Source organism: Rattus norvegicus, chromosome 14, assembly GCF_021556685.1.
Source record: "Rattus norvegicus strain SHRSP/BbbUtx chromosome 14, alternate assembly SHRSP_T2T, whole genome shotgun sequence".
NCBI classification, from domain to species: Eukaryota; Metazoa; Chordata; class Mammalia; order Rodentia; family Muridae; genus Rattus; species Rattus norvegicus.
Window position 1 is genome coordinate 54,264,069 of NC_141547.1, and position 22,343 is coordinate 54,286,411.

Below are 22,343 nucleotides of genomic sequence, written 5' to 3' on the forward strand. Positions count from 1 at the left end.
CAAAAAACAGGCCTCAACAGGTACAGAAAGATAGAAATAATCCCATGCATGCTATCGGACCACCATGGCCTAAATCTGGTCTTCAATAACAATAAGGGAAGAATGCCCACATATACCTGGAAGTTGAATAATGCTCTACTCAACGATAAACTGGTCAAGGAAGAAATGAAGAAAGAAATTAAAGACTGCTTACAATTTAATGAAAACGAAGGTACAACATACCCAAACTTATGGGACACCATGAAAGCTGTGCTAAGAGGAAAACTCATAGCTCTGAGTACTTGAGGAAAGAAGCAGGAGAGAGCATATATCAGCAGCTTGACAGCACACCTAAAAGCTCTAGAACAAAAAGAAGCAAATACACCCAAGAGGATTAGAAGACAGGAAATAATCAATCTCAGACCTGAAATCAGCCAGGTAGAAACAAAAAGGACCATAGAAAGAATCAACAGAACCAAAAGTTGGTTCTTTGAGAAAATCAACAAGATAGATAAACCCTTAGCCAGACTAAAGAGAGGACACAGAGAGTGCATCCAAATTAACAAAATCAGTACTGAAAAGGGAGACATAACTACAGATTCAGAGGAAATTAAAAAAATCATCAGATCTTACTATAAAAGCCTATATTCAACAAAACTTGAAAATCTGCAGGAAATGGACAATTTCCTAGACAGATACCAATTACTGAAGTTAAATCAGGAACAGATAAACCAGTTAAACAACTCCATAACTCCTAAGCAAATAGAAGCAGTCATTAAAGGACTCCCAACCAAAAAGAGCCCAGGTCCAGACAGGTTTAGTGCAGAATTCTATGAGACCTTCATAGAAGACCTCATATCAATACTATCCAAACTTTTCCACAAAATTGAAACAGATGGAGCACTACCAAATTCCTTCTATGAAGCCACAATTACTCTTATATCTAAACCACACAAAGACCCAACAAAGAAAGAGAACTTCAGACCAATTTCCCTTATGAATATCGACGCAAAAATACTCAATAAAATTCTGGCAAACCAAATCCAAGAGCAAAACAATCATTCACCATGATCAAGTAGGCTTCATCCCAGGCATGCAGGGATGGTTTAATATACGGAAAACCATCAACGTGATCCATTATATAAACAAACTGAAAGAACAAAACCACATGATCACTTCATTAGATGCTGAGAAAGCATTTGACAAAATTCAACACCCCTTCATGATAAAAGTCCTGGAAAGAATAGGAATTCAAGGCCCATATCTAAACATAGTAAAAGCCATATACAGCAAACCAGTTGCTAAGATTAAACTAAATGGAGAGAAAATTGAAGCAATCCCACTAAAATCAGGAACTAAACAAGGCTGCCCACTCTCTCCCTACTTATTCAATATAGTTCTTGAAGTTCTAGCCAGAGCAATCAGACAACAAAGAGAAATCAAGGGGATACAGATTGGTAAAGAAGAAGTCAAAATATCACTATTTGCAGATGATATGATAGTATATTTATGTGATCCCAAAAGTTCCACCAGAGAACTACTAAAGCTGATAAACGACTTCAGCAAAGTGGCTGGGTACAATATTAACTCAAATAAATCCGTAGCCTTCCTCTACACACAAGAGAAACAAGCCGAAATTAGGGAGAAATGACACCCTTCATAATAGACCCAAACAATATAAGGTACCTCGGTGTGACTTTAACCAAGCAAGTAAAAGATCTGTACAATAAGAACTTCAAGACCCTGAAGAAAGAAATTGAAGACCTCTGAAGATGGAAAGATCTCCCATGCTCATGGATTGGCAGGATTAATATAGTAAAAATGGCCATTTTACCAAAAGCAATCTACAGATTCAATGCAATCCCCATCAAAATACCAATCCAATTCTTCAAAGAGTTAGACAGGACAATTTGCAAATTCATCTGGAATAACAAAAAACCCAGTATAGCTAAAACTATTGTCAACAATAAAAGGACTTCAGGGGGAATCACTATCCCTGAACTCAAGCAATATTACAGAGCAATAGTGATAAAAACTGCATGGTATTGGTACAGAGACAGACAGATAGACCAATGGAACAGAATTGAAGAACCAGAAATGAACCCACTCACTTATGGGCACCTGATTTTTGACAACGGAGCCAAAACCATCCAATGGAAAAAAGATAGCATTTTCAGCAAATGGTGCTGGTTCAACTGGAGGTCAACATGTAGAATTATGCGAATCGACCCATGCTTATCACCCTGTACAAAGCTTAAGTCCAAATGGATCAAGGACCTCCACATCAAACCAGATACACTCAAACTAACAGCAGAAAAACTAGGGCAGAATGTCGAACACATGGGCACTGGAAAAAATTTCCTTAACAAAACACCAATGACTTTTGCTCTAAGACCAAGAATCGACAAATGGGATCTCATAAAACTGCAAAGCTTCTGTAAGGCAAAGGACACTGTGGTTAGGACAAAACTGCAACCAACAGATTGGGAAAAGATCTTTACCAATCGTACAACAGATAGAGGGATTATTTCCAAAATATACAAAGAACTCAAGAAGTTAGACCACAGGGAGTCAAATAACCCTATTAAAAATGGGGTTCAGAACTAAAGAAAGAATTCACAGCTGAGGAATGCCGAATGGCTGAGAAACACCTAAAGAAATGTTCAACCTCTTTAGTCATAAAGGAAATGCAAATCAAAACAACCCTGAGATTTCACCTCACACCAGTGAGAATGGCTAAGATCAAAAACTCAGGCGACAACAAATGCTGGTGAGGATGTGGAGAAAGAGGAACACTCCTCCATTGTTGGTGGGATTGCAGACTGGTGCAACCATTCTGGAAATCAGTCTGGAGGTTCCTCAGAAAATTGGACATTGAACTACCTGAGGATCCAGCTATACCTCGCTTGGGCATATACCCACAAGGTGCCCCAACATATAAAAAAGACAGGTGCTCCACTATGTTCATAGCAGCCTTATTTATAATAGACAGAAGCTGGAAAGAACCCAGATGCCCTTCAACAGAGAAATGGATACAGAAAATGTGGTACATCTACACAATGGAATATTACTCAGCTATCAAAAACAATGACTTTATGAAATTCATAGACAAATGGTTGGAACTGGAAAATATCATCCTGAGTGAGGTAACCCAATCACCGAGAAACACACATGGTATGCACTCATTGATAAGTGGCTATTAGCCCAAATGCTTGAATTACCCTAGATACATAGAACACATAAAACTCAAGACGCATGATCAAAATATGAATGCTTCACTCCTTCTTTAAAAGGGGGAACAAGCATACCCTTGGCAGGGAATAGAGAGGCAAAGTTTAAAACAGAGACAGAAGGAACTCCCATTCACAGCCTGCTCCACATGTGGCCCATACATATATAGCCACCCAATTAGACAAGATGGGTGAAGCAAAGAAGTGCAGGCAGACAGGAGCCGGATGTAGATCTCTCCTGAGAGACACAGCCAGAATACAGCAAATACAGAGGCGAATGCCAGCAGCAAACCACTGAACTAAGAATAGGACCCCTGTTGAAGGAACCATAGAAAGAACTGAAAGAGCTTGAAGGGGCTTGAGACCCCTTAAGAACAACAATGCCGAGCAACTAGAGCTTCCAGGGATGAAGCCACTACCTAAAGTGGACTGACCCTGGACTCTGACCTCATGGGCAGCAATGAAAATCCTAGTAATATCACCAGTGGAAGGGGAAGCCCTTGGTCCTGCTAAGACTGAACCCCCAGTGAACGTGATTGTTGGGGGGAGTGCGGCAATGGGGGAGGGTTGGGACGGAACACCCATAAAGAAGGGGAGGGGGTGGGGGAGGGGATTGTTTGCCCGGAAACCGGGAAAGGGAATAACATTCGAAATGTAAATTAGAAATACTCAAGTTAATAAAAAAAAAAAGAAAGCAGTGCAATTAGCTTACATTGAAATAGCATTATAGAGAGGCAAGTGATGGCTTAGTGGGTAGCATGTAATTCAAATCCAGAAAGATCTGAGTTCAGATACCCGATATCCATTTAAGAAATGCGCTGCAGTGAATGTAAAAAAAAAAGAGAGAGTTTAGGGATATTTTTGAAATGTGTGTATCGAAGAAAACTTTGATTCAACCATTAATTAAAAGTATGTAGGAAAGATAACACGTCATCTTTTAAGTGACTCAGATGTTCAGGGCCTGGGGAGAAAGCTCAGTGGGAAAATGGTTTATGCTTGCCTCAGAATAAAGAGGATCTGAACTCATACTCTAGAACCTATTCCAAAAGGATAAGCATATACTTGTCAACCAGCACTAGAGACACAGTCAGGGGTACCCATGGAGCTCTCTGTACTGATATTCTGACTATTGGGACAATATCAGGTTTATTGAAGTAGTCTATTTCAAAAGAAATGTTGATTTGGCTTCCACACATGCACACATAAATATTCATTACACATCTCCCCCACACAAACATACACACACACACACACACACACACACACACACACACACACACATATATATATATATATATATATATATATACATATGCACTTAACACTTCAAATTTTAAAATGTATTTTATAAGTAAATCTATGTTTCTATATGACATTAGAAATGTGAGTTTAGGGGTTGGGGATTTAGCTCAGCGGTAGAGCGCTTGCTTAGCGAGCGCAAGGCCCTGGGTTCGGTCCCCAGCTCCGAAAAAAAAAAAAAGAAAAAAAAAAAAAAGAAATGTGAGTTTAATTGTATGTGGAGTATAAATTTTATATCAATTTAATTTTAATCATTTAAGACAAACACTAAAGTATTATGAAATGAAAAACTATTGTTAATAGAACAAATGATAAGTAATTGTTATCAAAATAAATAAATATTCTAAAAGTATTTGAATTAAAGTTTTATTTCAGGATTGAAGGGGCTGAAGGGGTTTGCAACCCTATAAGAACAAAAATACCAACCAACCAGAGCTCCCAGGGACTAAACCACCATCCAAAGAAGTACACATAGACAGATCCATTGCTCGAGCTGCATATGTAGCAGAGGATGGCCTTGTTGGGTACCAATGGGAGGAAAAGCCCTTAGTCCCTCCAAGGCTGGACACCTCTATAGGGAACTGTGAGGGCAGGGAGGCAGGAAGGGGTGGGTGGTTGGGTGGGGGAACACCCTCATAGAAGACAGGGAGAGGGGATGGTATAGGGGGGTTATGGGCCAGAAACCAGGAAAGGGGATAACATTTGAAATGTAAATAAAAAATATCCAATAAAGTTTTATTTTATTTTCTTAAAATATTTTACTTATTAATTTAAATATTCCATTAGTTATGACTTTTTATGAGTATGTATGCACATAGCTGTTTGTGGAAATTCAAATATTACCATGTGCCTTGATTTGAATATGGAGGTCATAAGACAACTGAGAAAATTCATTTGTTTTCCTCTACCACATGTGTTCCGTGGAACTCACTAGGTCCTCTGGCAGGTTCATAGTTCCTTTAAACTCTGAGCTGTTTCCCTGGCTCTAAAATTTATTATCCTCAGAGCTGACATTTGCTAAGAATGTCCAGATCAATTGTTAGAATCTTACCTCTTTTTTTTTTTGTTTGTTTGTTGGTTTCTTTTCTTTTTTTTTTTTTTTAATTAACTTGAGTACTTCTTATATACATTTCGAGTGTTATTCCCTTTCCCGGTTTCCAGGTAAACATCCCCCTCCCCCCTCCCCTTCCTTATTGGTGTTCCCCTCCCAACCCTCCCATTGCCACCCTCACCCCAACAATCTAGTTCACTGGGGGTTCAGTCTTAGCAGGACCCAGGGCTTCCCCTTCCACTGGTGCTCTTACTAGGATATTCATTGCTACCTATGAGGTCAGAGTCCAGGGTCAGTCCATGTATAGTCTTTAGGTAGTGGCTTAGTCCCTGGAAGCTCTGGTTGCTTGGCATTGTTGTACATATGGGGTCTCGAGCCCCTTCAAGCTCTTCCAGTTCTTTCTCTGATTCCTTCAACGGGGGTCCTATTCTCAGTTCAGTGGTTTGCTGCTGGCATTCACCTCTGTATTTGCTGTATTCTGGCTGTGTCTCTCAGGAACGATCTACATCCGGCTCCTGTCGGTCTGCATTTCTTTGCTTCGTCCATCTTTTTTTTTTTAATTTAGAGAATACTTTATTAGTTTTTGTAATCAAACCCACGTAGATAAGACCTTACATATTTAACACAGTGTGTTACCCCTGTACAAATGGAAAAAAGTTAAGTTCAACATTTCTAGACCAATATGGCTGTTAATTTCTGTACAGTGCCAACTCAACACAGTAAACGGGGATACTTTTTTCCAAAGTTGACAGCACAGCTAAAGTTTCCAAAAATTCAAATTATATATCTGTATATATATTTATATTTATATAAAAAGACCAATAATAGCAGTGTGTTATGCATCAACAGCAGCAACAGCTTTTCCAGGTTCTGCAGTCATCTGAACAAAACTGTAGAGACATCCAGCACACTCCATTAAAAAAGAAAAGTAAAAAAACAAAACCCGAGAAAACAGCACAGTTCTGTTACTCTTGTGGTACCTGGCACCATTTTTTTTTTAAATTAGCTTCTCAATCATCATCTGGAAAGAAAACATTCTGAGCAACATCATTAAAAACAGCTCTGATAAAGCACGGTCACTACTACGTATCATAAAGCAGGTACAAGCTATTTAAAATCCACAGAGGTATGATACAGTACTGTCCTACATCTATAATACTAGAGGATACAATTTAAAAGGCATTATTTGAGACTTGATTCTACTTTTCCAGCAGAGGGCCCAGAGGATGGTGTGACACAGCTTTGTAAAGAAACATACTCTAGACAGGATTTCCTTTCACTAGTGGCAGAGTTCTAAGGATTCATTCTCTCCATGAATGTCAGCTAAAACCGTTATTAAAAAAATGAAATATCCCTAGAACAAAACCGTATAACCACCGGATTCACATGAAGATGACCTAGTGGAGACAAGCTGGACCTCACCTTACCAACAAGCTATCAAATCTGTTATGTTTAAACAGTGAGACCTCCAAGGAAGGAGATGCCAAGTAGTGCTTCAAAGCTTCGGACCACAATCAAACACAGCATCCTTTTCAACAGAAGCAGAAGCTCATCTGAATATACTCAAGGATGCTGACATCAACATTTAATCATCTCCTCACTCATCCAGGAAGAAGGGGAGATCAGTTACTACTGTACTTTATTGTGTTCAACCAAATCACCATGTTACAAAAATAGCAAGCTGCCATAATAAAAAATAAGGCTCCTCTATCCAGCACCAGATAGCATCATTTTACTTTCAAGCCTAGAAATTGCACACTTGTATATAAACCAACCGAAGATGAGGATTGATAGTTCATCTTGGTGGATTTTTCCTTTGATGAATATGAAGTGTCCTTCCTTATCTTTTTTGATGACTTTTAATTGAAAATTGATTTTATTTGATATTAGAATGGCTACTCCAGCTTGCTTCTTCTGACCATATGCTTGGAAAGTTGTTTTTCAGCCTTTCACTCTGAGGTAGTGTCTGTCTTTGTCTCTGAGGTGTGTTTCCTGTAGGCAGCAGAATGCAGGGTCCTCGTTGCGTATCCAGTTTGTTAATCTATGTCTTTTTATTGGGGAGTTGAGGCCATTGATGTTGAGAGATATTAAGGAATAGTGATTATTGCTTCCTGTTATATTCATATTTGGATGTGAGGTTATGTTTGTGTGCTTTTCTTCTCTTTGTTTTGTTGCCAAGATGATTAGTTTCTTGCTTCTTCTAGGGTATAATTTGCCTCCTTATGTTGGGCTTTACCCTTTATTATCCTTTGTAGTGCTGTATTTGTAGAAAGATATTGTGTAAATTTGGTTTTGTCATGGAATATCTTGGTTTCTCCATCTATGTTAATTGAGAGTTTTGCAGGATACAGCAACCTGGGCTGGCATTTGTGTTCTCTTAGGGTCTGTATGACATCTGTCCAGGATCTTCTGGCCTTCATAGTTTCTGGTGAAAAGTCTGGTGTGATTCTGATATGTCTACCTTTATATGTTACTTGACCTTTTTCCCTTACTGCTTTTAATATTCTTTCTTTATTTTGTGCGTTTGGTGTTTTGACTATTATGTGACGGGAAGTGTTTCTTTTCTGGTCCAATCTATTTGGAGTTCTGTAGGCTTCTTGTATGCCTATGGGTATCTCTTTTTTTAGGTTAGGGAAGTTTTCTTCTATGATTTTGTTGAAGATATTTACTGGTCCTTTGAGATGGGAGTCTTCACTCTCTTCTATACCTATTATCCTTAGGTTTGATCTTCTCATTGAGTCCTGGATTTCCTGTATGTTTTGGACCTGTAGCTTTTTCTGCTTTACATTATCTTTGACAGTTGAGTCAATGATTTCTATGGAATCTTCTGCTCCTGAGATTCTCTCTTCCATCTCCTGTCTTCTGTTGGTGAAGCTTGTATCTACAGCTCCTTGTCTCTTCTTTTGGTTTTCTATATCCAGGGTTGTTTCCATGTGTTCTTTCTTGCTTGCTTCTATTTCCATTTTTAATTCCTTCAACTGTTTGATTGTATTTTCCTGGAATCTTTCAGGGATTTTTGTGATTCCTCTCTGGGCTTCTACTTGTTTATTTACATTTTCCTGGAATTCTTTCAGGTATTTTTGCAATTCCTCTCTGTAGGCTTCTACTTGTTCTCTAAGGGAGTTCTTCATGTCTTTCTTGAAGTCCTCCAGCATCATGATCAAATATGATTTTGAAACTAGATCTTGCTTTTGTGGTGTGTTTGGATATTCCATGTTTGTTTTGATGGGAGAATTGGGCTCCATGGTGCCATGTAGTCTTGGTTTCTGTTGCTTGAGTTCCTGCGCTTGCCTCTCGCCATCAGACTATCTCTAGTGTTACTTTGTTCTGCTAATTCTGACAGTGGCTAGACTGCCCTATAAGCCTGTGTGTCAGGAGTGCTGTAGACCTGTTTTCCTGTTTTCTTTCAGCCTGTTATTTGGATAGAGTTTTCTGCTTTCAGGCGTGTAGTTTTTCCTCTCTACAGGTCTTCAGCTGTTCCTGTGGGCCTGTGTCTTGAGTTCACCAGGCAGGTTTCTTGCAGGGGAAAAGTTGGTCCTACCTGTGGTTCCAAGGCTCAAGTTTGCTCATGGGGTACTGCCTAAGTCCTCTCCGAGGCGGCAGCAACCGGGAAGATCTGCGCCACTCTTTCTGGGAGCCTCCGTGCACCAGGGTTCCAGATGACGTTTGGTGTTTTCCTCTAGCGTCTGGATGTGCACAGAGTGCAGTCTCTTCTGGTTTCCGAGGCGTCTCTGCCTCTCTGAAGGTTCAGCTCTCCCTCCCACGGGATTTGGGTGCAGAGAACTGTTTATCCGGTCTGTTTCCTTCAGGTTCCGGCGGTGTCTCAGGCGCAGGGGTCCTGCTGCTCCCGGGCCCTCCCCTACGGGAACCCAGAGGCCTTATACAGTTGCCTCTTGGGCCAGGGATGTGGGCAGGGGTGGGCAGTGTTGGTGGTCTCCTCCGCTCTGCAGCCTCAGGAGTGCCCACCTGATCAGGCGGTGAGGTCTCTCTCCCACGGGGTTTGGGAGCAGAGAGCTGCTGCGGGCCGGGATGCGGGTGTGGGACTTCCAGAATCTTACCTCTTAGGAGATGTACAGAACTTCTAAGTCCTCCCTCTTCTTCAACAATCCCAGCAACAAACAGTGGTATGATTCCACCAAAGCTTATCTTGGGAAACCAATGAAATTATTATTCTTAAGAAAAATGGTTATGAAGTTATGGGCCAATGTACAGGTGATTTAAACCAGTATTCCTATGGTAACCCCACTCAATCCCTCATCTATTCTCTAACTTTGCCTAGGAACCCCAAAGCCACATGGAATGAGATCACAGTTAGGAGAAGTGGTTGCATAAACAGATGAAAACTCCATGACCATATCCTTCATTCCTTCCCAGAGAAAGTCTACAGTTAACAACCCCAGGTATGGTGATCTTTGGACAGAAGAGCAAACTGAACTGATGAATGCCACAGTTTGGGTTAGATAATATTCTTACATAACACACAGGTTCTCTGAGAATTTGAGATTTGTTTTCTCTGCATTTACTTACCAAATTAGTAAGAAATAAATTGAAATCTCTGACTTTGGTCAATGTATAAGCATATTGGAAAGTATGGCCTAAAAATCTGTATCAGTTACACGAAAAAAGGATGTAGTCTTTGTGGTAAGATGAAGGTACTATACTAGTGAGGAGTCATTTGTTCATATGTTTATCCAGTTTCCACAAGAGTTTGTGCCAGCTATTGTACAATTAAAGATGATTTACCTTAAATGTTAAATTTACCTAGAGTATCCTGTGTAGATATTTCTCTTTTAATTACATATTTTCCAGACAACATTCCTAATCACTGTGCTGTCATTATTTTTACTAATATAGTCCCCTTTTGAAGCCTTGCTTATCTCACTTAGTATCCATGCAGTAACTGATAAACTGTTGGCCTGTATATGAGTATCATATGTAACATGTTATAGAATGTTTTACATATGTAAAAATTGTGGATTAGATTCTCCCATTGAATAAATTATAATTTAAGTTAAAATGCTTGATATTGCAAGGGCACATTAAGTAGCAATTCACAGATATAGGATCATGTTACACATCTCCTCATCCCATAGAATACTTTATAATATAAATAGAGAATATTATTGGTAAATCAGGAAGATACATGGTCCCAGCTAGAAAACTATTCATTTGACCTTGGTCTGAGATAAGACTTTACTGAATCAGCATAATTCGTAATTCCATTGTAAACAGCTGTCCTTATAGCTACAATAAGAATAGTTCCCATCCTTCAACAAGAGACTGTCTCTTTGAAATACCTGGAGACAAAGATAGAAAACTACAACAAAATAAATACGTAGATGTGGAGCCCAGCCCCAAGAGAAACCTCTACTTAACAATCTCAGCATATACAGCTCGTGAAAGATTGCAGAAAAGAAGGTAGAAAGTTTTAAGAGCCAGAGAAGGTGTTTGTTGGGAAATTGTGTCACCAAGTAATGTCAGAAGTGACACCAAGAATATCTTGTTAACATGCATTCCTATACATGATCTGAAGATAGTAACAAGAAACAGGCTATAGAGAATCAATTCTACATATTGTATATATATTATATATTATTTATGTGTTACATATTATATATATGTGTGTGTACACATGCATACATAAATACATATATACACATGCTACACACACATATGCATACACACATGTATACACACACACTCATCAAATAAGGGCTGAACATATGGTTACAGTGTTTCTGTTAGTATGCGAAGGGTTTAGAATTCATTAAGATAGACTGAGTGACCCTCTTGAATGGATTATTCAATCCCATCTACCCAGTTAAGAAAAAACACTTTTTCTTTGTATAAACACATACCTAAACACATGGAGAAGGAGACAATGATACAGAGATAGAGACATGGAGACAGGCACGGAGACAGACAAATACAGAGAAAAAATTAAAAGTATCTTTAAACACATAAACAAACAAACCAGTGTAGAATATACTACTCAATGACAGATTAGAAAATGGGGAAACAATATTGAATATTGAAATTTAATATTATTTTTTCTTTTATGTGGATACATTGACAATGTTTTCTCATATTCTAAAACACATGCTGAGCATGTGCTCTATTTTAATATTTTACATTTTCTTGATATATATATATATATTTGTTATGTTTATTTGTGTTTATGTAAACAGGCAACCAAAATGTTCAAAGTGGGAGTCTTCTCCTTAGAAGAGCACAATGATAAGTTGTACAATAGCAAGAAGTCAGCCCTGAAAACATGCATACAGGTAACATTATGTAAAGTGATCAGGTTACATACACATATGTGCATGCAGCTACAATTAATATTAAAAGAGTCATAGATTTAAAAGAACGAAAAGGATATATTGAGGGTTTAGATGAAAGAAAAGGAAGGGGCGAATGATGTAATTATATTATAATCTCAAAAGTTAGAAAAGTTTAAAAACTATGGTAAAGTTTTTTTTTTCTTATTGGCTGCCTGAAGGCATGATAAGTCACAGGAACTTATACTGGAGACACGTGAAGAACTGTTTACTCTAACAACCCTTGTCTGATCCAGAAATATGGACTGAATTCATACTGACAATGTTTCTGTTAGTAGGAAAAGGACTTGAACTACATTAAGCTGGACTGAGTGACCTTCTTGAATAGATTATTCAGACCTATTTACCCAGAGAAATAAATCATTTTAATCTTGGTACAAACACATATCTAAACACATACACACAGATACACACAGAGAGACAAAGACAGAGAGAGTCTGACATTGACAGAGAGAGAGAGAGAAGAGAGAGACAGAGAGAGAGAGAGAGAGAGAGAGAGAAACAGAAAGACAGAAATAGTGACAGTAAAAATATACATATATGCTTACCAAAGCCCGTCAGTTAAAGTGTGATGTAAGCAGTAAATATTTTTCTCTGATACAAATGAAGAGAAATAACTTACAATAAATTAGCCTGTGTGTGTGACTCAAATGCAGAAGAAACAAATTGAAATTATGAAAATGTAGACATAAAAAATAACTAGTGGTATGCAATGTGGATACCAGCATGCCTCTGTATGTCTAAGAGATAAGGTATATCAGTGAAGAAATCAGACACATTAGAGAAAACTAGCAAATAGTCTGTGGGAAGGAAGCAGAAATAATGTTTATTTGCAGAATGGTAAATTTGGAGTGGAAGAGTTAGAGAGATGGCTTAGCTATCAAGAGTGCCAGCACTCAATTCGAATAGCTCATAACTGCCTGCAACTTCAGCATCAGAGAGGTTCACCATTTATGACCATTTTAGACACCCCCACACACATATTCATCCTCTCCCTCCCCACATAAATGCATTTACATACACATGCACACACACACATAAGCAAAACACATAGGCATACACACATAAAATTAAAATATAAAACTAGATAGAAGTGAAGTGGAGATTAAATCACACACATTGACAATGTGCATGATTAGATATGAATAATGATTCAATATTTGTCTTCAAAACATGCAATTTGTATTACATGCAATTTCATGAGATTCACAGTGTACTTACCATGTTTATTCACATGCATAATAAACAATGTATAGCATTTTTAATTTCAAAAGGCATTATATAGTATACATAGCTAAAAATAATTTACATTGTAGAGGGGTAACCTGGAAGATATTTTGATATGTATATGAATAAAATGACTAATAAAAAAGAGAAAGCTAAAAATAATTCACATTAATAAAAATGATGAACAAAAGGTACTAATTCCCTTTGAAAATAGGATAGTGAAAGAAGTCTAATCAAAAGCCAATATTCAACCTGTATACTTAAAATATTCTTTCAAATATTAAAGAAAATATTAATATCAAGATGATTGGGGGCTCCAAAATTTATGATCAGGTGTACAGAACACTCTCTCTAGATCACTGATTTAAATGTCTCTAATATGCTAATAAAGAAAGTTCATTAACTTTAAATAGCCATTTGGTGTTTTATACAAAATGAGACAATGGTGTCAACTGACACCATAAAATAACATGTCCATAATTTAAACTACAGAAATAACTTTCCAGCCCACCTGCTTAGTCCGAAGACTAAAGGGATGTCTGGACAGCAGGATTGTCCTGCCATTAAGCTTGACACACACTAACACATATTTTATATAATCTTACAAAATGGTGCTATAAAACTGAGTAATTTAAATAATAATTTGCCTTTTGTCATATTTATTTCAAGAAGAAGAGATTGGTTTCCTTTTCTTGGGATTTTAATATTTGGTAATATAAGACAATATTAGTGAGAATATGATTGGACATGCCACTGAATTCAAGCCTTGACAGCCCTCTGGATAATCATTTAGCATTATAATCTTTATTGTCCACGTAAAGAAAATTCCATGCAATAGCCTCCAGGTTTTGCATACCTTAGATCCTTTCCCTGGAAATTCATTTAAAAGACATGACTCAGCAACTTCTGAACCCTTAATTCATCACCTTGAAGCCAGCAACAAAAGCCAGTTTTGTCTTTCTCTCCAGATTGTATTAATTTTGGCGTGACAGGGAGTGACTTGTGGGGAATATTTTGAAAACCGGTTCACATGAATACAAATTTATAACCCTATTTTATTGCCACAAAACTCCTTTTCACACACTTTGATAAGAATGAGATCATTGTGTTTATATTTACCTGGCTTACATGCCTTTAGAAGTTCTTATTTTGTTTTAAGCAGACCAGGAATGTTCTTTTGGAAACCCTCTATCCATAATATTGTGGATTATTAAAACATCCTTATGTAGGAGAGGGCTAATATTTATGACATTGTAGAAATTAGCTTTAATAAAATTTTAGAGATAAAATGAGAGATGTCATTGACCTTAAGTGATGATATGAATTAACTGGTTGACATGAGTCATTAGGCAGAAAACCAGAGAGGTCCTATCTTTCCATCTAATTCAGGACATTCTCTACACCTGCAGGATATGAATATTTATGCCATGAATATTGATGGTATGAAAATTTATCTTGTGACTCTCCATGTCATGAAACTCAATAGCATATGTGTTCATAGCATTAACAGATGTGTGTTGATATATATTAATAGTCTGCAAAACAAACAGCCAAAACACAATGCTATAGCATGAATATCTAAAGTATAAAATTTGATACACAGATCATGCAACAGAATAGTAAAAAAAGAAATAAATCCACAAAGCTCATTGATTTTTAACAAAGACGTAAAAAAGACATGACTATAGTTTCTCAGAAAACAAACAAACAATAAACGAATCTGGGAAAAGGAAGATAAACTCCTAGACAAAAGCTCCAGAGCTAAGAAAACATTGGGGAGGCAACATACAGAATAAAAGAATGTCATCGCCTCTACCTGGCTGAATAATAATCAGCAAATACAAAGAAATACAAAATGCTGGCTTACCACAACTATAACTTTAAAAGACAAAACATGTTAATGTGCAAAGAAACTAAATACATGATTCTAAATAGAAGCATAAATGACTACACACATGTAGGAAAGAGTGATCAATAAGAAAAACAAAATTCAATTGTAATTCCATCTCATTCTGGTATAATATCCTCAAACAACAATTTCTGTGATAGTGCAGGGAGTAAGAGTGGAAGAAACCTGAATGTTTCTCTGGGGGGAAAAGTAAATTACAAGGGACTACTGAAAGCTCCAAGCAGGATTCTCATAGAACTGAAAGCAGAACTATGCTATGTTTCAATATCTCTGAAGAAAATGATGTCAGTTCCAAAATAATGCCTGCACACACCTGCACAATAAAGTGGCATTATTCTTAAAGGCTTATATAGCCAATCCGATTGGGAATTTGTCCACAGGTGACTCAATATAGAAAATATGGTTTATACATACAATGGGTATCACTCACCTACCAAGAAGAAAAACACTATCCATACATGTACAGAAAGATAGATCAAAACGAGGTTATAATGCTGAAGAAAATAACAGAACAGAGGCACAAGTATCCCATGTTTTCTCTCATATGCAGAATCAAACAAAAATAATTGAACTGAATGTAGAAGATGGATTCTTAGATATTGGAAAGGAAACATAAAGAAAAAAATGGAGGAAGGTTAGACATGTTATATCATGATTTGTGCATATATAGAATATCACAATGAAACCCACTGTTTTATATACAAATATATTTAAAATAAAGAAATGAGTTTAACAAAAAATGGAGTTTATAAGGTATAGTGTAACTATAAGATATAAATTTAAATAAATTGCCATTATACATAATAATATCTCAAAAGGTACAATATTATAAAAAATTGTCTCCAAAGTTAGTTTTACCTACTCTTAGTAAAAAGGCCTCAGAATCCTTCTACAAATGCTACATGTCAAGCAGCATTTTATTCATAAATCAAACATAATTTTAATGCAATTTCTATTGGAAAATTATTTTAAAGTAGCCTGGTTTCTTTTATTTTCTGAAACTCCATGGCTGCTACCTAAATTACCCAGCTAATTAGGTCTTCAATGAACAGGTGTGTAAACACACTCATTTTTAACTTTAAAGATAATTTCCAACACTCCTGGGTGCTGTTAAAAATACAGCTAATAAAACTAATGTTTAAGCTTTGTGAGGATGGTGCCGTTAATCAGAGATCACTAAAGAAAAGGGCTACATAAAAATACTGAGCTGTGAAAGCTAACATTTGAAAATCATAATCGATGCTGAATAGAAACTATAGTTTCTTGACTTGAAAGTAGGTAAGTGGCACTTGTACCATTACATTAGCCCTCTTAATCACCAAGTTTTCATACACAGGAATATAGTTAAGTACAGCAGCTGGTTAAATCATTACGGATAATGACTTACATAACATTTTAAGAATGTGAAATCATTTTTCTGTTAAAATTTTAAAAAGTAAATGAATTCTATGAATCAAACATACTCAATAGAGTACAAGAAGCAGAGTTCACGCATAGGCACATTTTCCTTTGATCCTTCTCAAATACATCATGTGCAGCAGCAAAGAACATTCAGCCAACCTGTGCAGAAAGCAGTGTTATAATTCCGCATAAAAGAGTTCTTGGCTAGAATCTATTTTGAGAAGAAATCACTGTTGCTTTTTTTCCAGGGTATTCTAATTTCATAAGAAATTTTTATTTTGGTAATCTACAATTTTCACTTGGAGTATTATAGAATGTATATTGAGCTTAAAGAAAAAAAAAAGACAAACAAACTAGCTTCAGTGAAGAATATTTCTAAGGCTTTTAATCTTCTCTAAAGCTCCAGTTGTGTGGACGAGTGCTTAGGTCACCTTTCTTAGTTTCAAAATGTTTGTCATAGAATCAGAAGAAATTATGAAAGTTGAACTTACGGCACTCAGAATGCAGAAGAAGATTGATCTTGTTAGTTCTAAGCAAGCTTGATTATTTTTCAGGCCATCCAGATTTACAGAGTAAGACCCTCTTTAATATATTTAAAACAAACAAACAAAAAAATCACTGAGCTTAGACAGACTCAAAAATCCAGAGATCTTGCGATAGGAACTAAGAAATTGTTGGATCAAAAAAAGTGTTTTAAAAATTCTTCAACAAATGGTGTTGGAAAAACTGAGTGTCTATATGCAAAAGAAGGCAAATAGATCCATACTTATTATCTTTCAATAAACTCAAGTCAAAGTTAGTGTAAAACCAGACACACTGGAGCCGTTAGAAGAGAAAATGGGACCTCCACATCAAACCAGATACGCTCAAACTAATAGAAGAAAAAGTGGGGAAGCATCTCAAACACATGGGCACTGGAGAAAATTTCCTGAACAAAACACCAATGGCTTATGCTCTAAGATCAAGAATCGACAAATGGGATCTCATAAAACTGCAAAGTTTCTATAAGGCAAAGGACACTGTTGTTAGGACAAAATGGCAACCAACAGATTGGGAAAAGATCTTTACCAATCCTACAACAGATAGAGGGCTTATATCCAAAATATACAAAGAACTCAAACACAGAGGCGAATGCCAGCAGCAAACCACTGAACTGAGAATAGGACCCCCGTTGAAGGAATCAGAGAAAGAACTGGAAGAGCTTGAAGGGTCTCGAGACCCCATATGTACAACAATGCCAAGCAACCAGAGCTTCCAGGGACTAAGCCACTACCTAAAGACTATACATGGACTGACCCTGGACTCTGACCTCATAGGTAGCAATGAATATCCTAGTAAGAGCACCAGTGGAAGGGGAAGCCCTGGGTCCTGCTAAGACTGAACCCCCAGTGAACTAGACTGTTGGGGGGAGGGCAGCAATGGGGGGAAGGTTGGGAGGGGAACACCCATAAGGAAGGGGAGGAGGATGTTTGCCCGGAAACCGGGAAAGGGAATAACACTCGAAATGTATATAAGAAATACTCAAGTTAATAAAAATAAATAAATAAATAAATAAATAAATAAATAAATAAATAAATAAATAAAAAGAAATGTTCAACATCTTTAGTCATAAGGGAAATGTGACTCAAAACAACCCTGCACTCATTGGTAAGTGTCTATTAGCCCAAGTGCTTGAATTACCCTAGACACACAGAGCACATGAAATTGAAGAAGGATGACCAAAATGCGAATGCTTCACTCCTTCTTTAAAAGAGGAACAAGAATACCCTTGGCAGGGAATAGGGAGGCAAAGTTTAGAACAGAGGCAGAAGGAACACCCATTCAGAGCCTGCCCCACATGTGGCCCATACATATACAGCCACCAATCTAGATAAGATGGATGAAGCAAAGAAGTGCAGGCCAAATGGAACTGGATGTAGATCTCTCCTGAGAGACACAGCCAGAATACTGCAAATACATAGTCGAATGCCAGCAGCAAACCACTGAACTGAGAATGGGACCCTGTTGAAGGAATCAGAGAAAGGACTGGAAGAGCTTGAAAGGGCTTGAGACCCCATATGTACAACAATGCCAACCAACCAGAGCTTCCAGGGACTAAGGCACTACCCAAAGACTATACACGAACTGACCCTGGGCTCCAACCTCATAGGTAGCAATGAATAGCCTAGTAAGAGCACCAGTGGATAGGGAAGCCCTTGGCCCTGCCAAGACTGAACCCCCAGTGAATGTGATTGTTGGGGGGAGGGTTTTAATGGGGGGAGAATGGGGAGGGGAAGCCCAGATAGAAGGGGAGAGGAAGGGGTTAGAGGGATGTTGCCCTGGAAACCTGGAAGGGGAATAACAATCGAAATGTAAATAAGAAATACTCAAGTTAATAAAGATAAAAAGAGAGAGAGAGAGAGAGAAAATGGGGAATGATTTTGAATACATTGGCACAGGAAAAGGTTTTCTGAAAAAAAAAAACACTAATATGGGACCTCATGAATTGAAAAGCTTCTACAAGGGTAAGAACATTGTCAATAGGACAAAGCAGTGGCCTTCAGAATGGGGAAATACTTTTACAAGTCCTTAATAGATAGAGGGCTAATATCTGAAATATATAAAGAACTAAAGAACATTCTTACACATCAGGGAAATGCAAATCAAAACTATGTATGTATGTAAGTCAAAACACTTTCAGAATGACTAAGATAAAAAATACAAGCTATAGTTTTGATAATAAGCATGTGGAGCAAGGAAATCAAACCTCCATGGCTGATGGGAGTGCAAACAAATGCAGTCACTATCGAAATAGCAATGGAGTTTTCTCTGAAAGTTGGAAAGTGAGCTACCTTGAGAGAAGCTGTACAACTCTTGGGCCTATACAAAGGATGCTAAATTCTAACATAAGGTCAGTTGCTCAACCACTTTCATTGGCATATTTATACAAAATTGCCAGTAACTAAAATTGATCTAGATGCCCCTCATCAGATGAAGAGATTTTTAAAAGTCCATTCACACAATTATTTATTTCTCAGATATTAAAATATTATATGAATAAAATTGTAGGTCATTGGATGGAACTAGAAAAAAATCATCCTGAGTGAGAAAATCAGACTCAGAAAGAAAACTATGTTATGTCTTCCCCTACTAATAGGTACTAGCCTTTAATAAATGATAACCAAGCTACATTTCATTGACTAAGAAAGGATACATAAAGAGAATGGATATTGGAGTGTGGAAAGAATAGAATAAATTTTATAGGAAGATTAGGAGTAGACACAGACAAGAGCAGGGAATGAACTAGGGGAAGAGAGTATAGGCAGAAAGGTTAGATTTGGAGGAGTTTTAATGAGTGATGTGGAAATCTAGTGGTGGTCGAATTACTTGGAACATATGAACTTCATCTTGATGAGGAATCATAGTAAAGGTGTTCTAAATTGGCCATAAAGACATCCTTTAATATGCTTAGGGTCTTGTCATCTTGTCAATCTACCCTAGGTTTACTGCGAGGAGAGGCTTCCAGTGGAGGGACTGGGTTGCATACATTTGTGTTGTTGACTAAAGCCATTCCACAGAAATGACCAAACAATACAGCTAGAAGATGAGAACAAATAAATAGACCCACAGCCAATTATTATACAGATAGAGTCTAAGTAAGAGGTCTCCATTAAATCCCTCCTCAAAGATCAGGGAATCCTGTGTAGACTTTTAGAGCCAGAGAAGACAAAGGACACCAGGAGAACATGGCTCTTTGAATATACTAAGCAAGCAACTGAACTAAGAACTCACAGAGACTGAAGAAGCAAGCACAGCACCTACATGGGTCTGGACCAGATCCTGTGTATATATTACAGTTTTTGGTTTAATATATTTATGGGACTCCTGACTGTGAGAATGAGTGGATCTCTGACTCTTGTGTCTCCTCTGGAGAATTGTTTCCTTTTGTTGGATTTCCATGTTCAACTTCCTCATGATACTCTTTTCTTCATCATATTATATTTTATTTTCTCATAGTTGGTTGTTGTATTTTAGAAGCCTGTTCTTTTCTAACATGAGATAAAATACATACATAGGGTGTAGTGAATAAAGGAAGGAAAATATAATCAGGATTAACTATATGAGGAAAATATATATTAAATAACAAGGAAAAACAAAATTCTAATGAAACCCAGTCTCCCTTTTAATCAAAGGTAAAGCAAAATCACTCTGAGAGTAAATGGAAGACACATAAACAAAATTTCATGCAGCTAATGGCCTTGTGACCACAACTGGAGTCTCGACACTTTCTGTCTATCTTCTTCCAATGACCAGCTGAAGTAAGGCAGATAGGAATTTCCTTTAATATGCTTAGAGTCTTGTCATCTTGTCAATCTACCCCAGGTTTAACAGAAGGAAACAGTGACTTAACCAATGAAGAATTCCATATGTGATTCTAAGAAGTTTGACCTCCTTGAGGATTAGTTATTTCACATATACCAGGTAATATTAGATAAGAAGCAAATGTGGAGACTATCAATAAGCAGGACTGTCAATTGAGGTATCAAATATTGATAGAACCACAGACAGGAGCTAGTCAGTTAAATGTCTTAGAGAACATAACAGAAACAGACATGAAAGTAAATGCTTTTTATAGCCCTGTGATCTTTTTTTTTTTTTAACTCGAGTATTTCTTATTTACATTTCGAGTGTTATTCCCTTTCCCGGTTTCCAGGGAAACATCCCCCTAATCCCTCCCCCTCCCCTTCTTTGTGGGTGTTTCCCTCCCCATCCTCCCCTCATTGCCGCCCTCCCCCCAACATTCACGTTCACTGGGGGTTCAGTCTTACCAGGACCAAGGGCTTCCCCTTCCACTGGTGATCTTATTAGAATATTCATTGCTACCTATGAGGACAGAGTCCAGGATCAGTCCATGTATAGTCTTTAGGAAGTGGCTTAATCCCTGGAAGCTTTGGTTGCTTGGCATTGTTGTTCATAAGGGGTCTCGAGCTCCTTCAAGCTCTTCCAGTTCTTTCTCTGATTCCTTCAACGGGGATCCCGTTCTCAGTTCAGTGGTTTGCTGCTGGCATTCGACTCTGTATTTGCTGTATTCTGGCTGTGTCTCTCAGGAGCGATCTACATCTGGCTCCTGTCTGACTGCACTTCTTTGCTTCATCCATCTTGTCTGATTGGATGGCTGTATATGTATGGGCAACACATGTGGGGCAGGCTCTGAATGGGTGTTCCTTCTGCGTCTGTTTTAATCTTTGCCTCTCTATTCCCTGCCAAGGCATTCTTGTTCCCCTTTTAAAGAAGGAGTGAAGCATTCAGATTTTGATCATCCATCTTGAGTTTCATTTGTTCTAGTCATCTAGGGTAATTCAAGCATTTGGGCTAATAGCCACTTATCAATGAGTGCATACCATGTATGTCTTTCTGTGATTGGGTTACCTCACTCAGGATGATAGTTTACAGTTTCAACCATTTGTCTACAAATTTCATAAAGTCATTGTTTTTGATAGCTGAGTAATTTTCCATTGTGTAGATGTACTACATTTTCTGTATCCATTCCTCTGTTGAAGGGCATCTGGGTTCTTTCCAGCTTCTGGCTATTATAAATAAGGCTGCTATGAACATAGTGTAGCACGTGTCTTTTTTATATGTTGGGGCATCTTTTGGGTATATGCCGAAGAGAGGTATAGCTGGATCCTCAGGCAGTTCAATGTCCAATTTTCTGAGGAACCTCCAGACTGATTTCCAGAATGGTTGCAACATTCTGCAATCCCACCAAGAATGGAGGAGTGTTCCTCTTTCTCCACATCCTTGCCAGCATTTGTTGTCACCTGAGTTTTTGATCTTAGCCATTCTCACTGGTGTGAGGTGAAATCTCAGGGTTGTTTTAATTTGCATTTCCCTTATGACTAAAGATGTTGAACATTTCTTTAGGT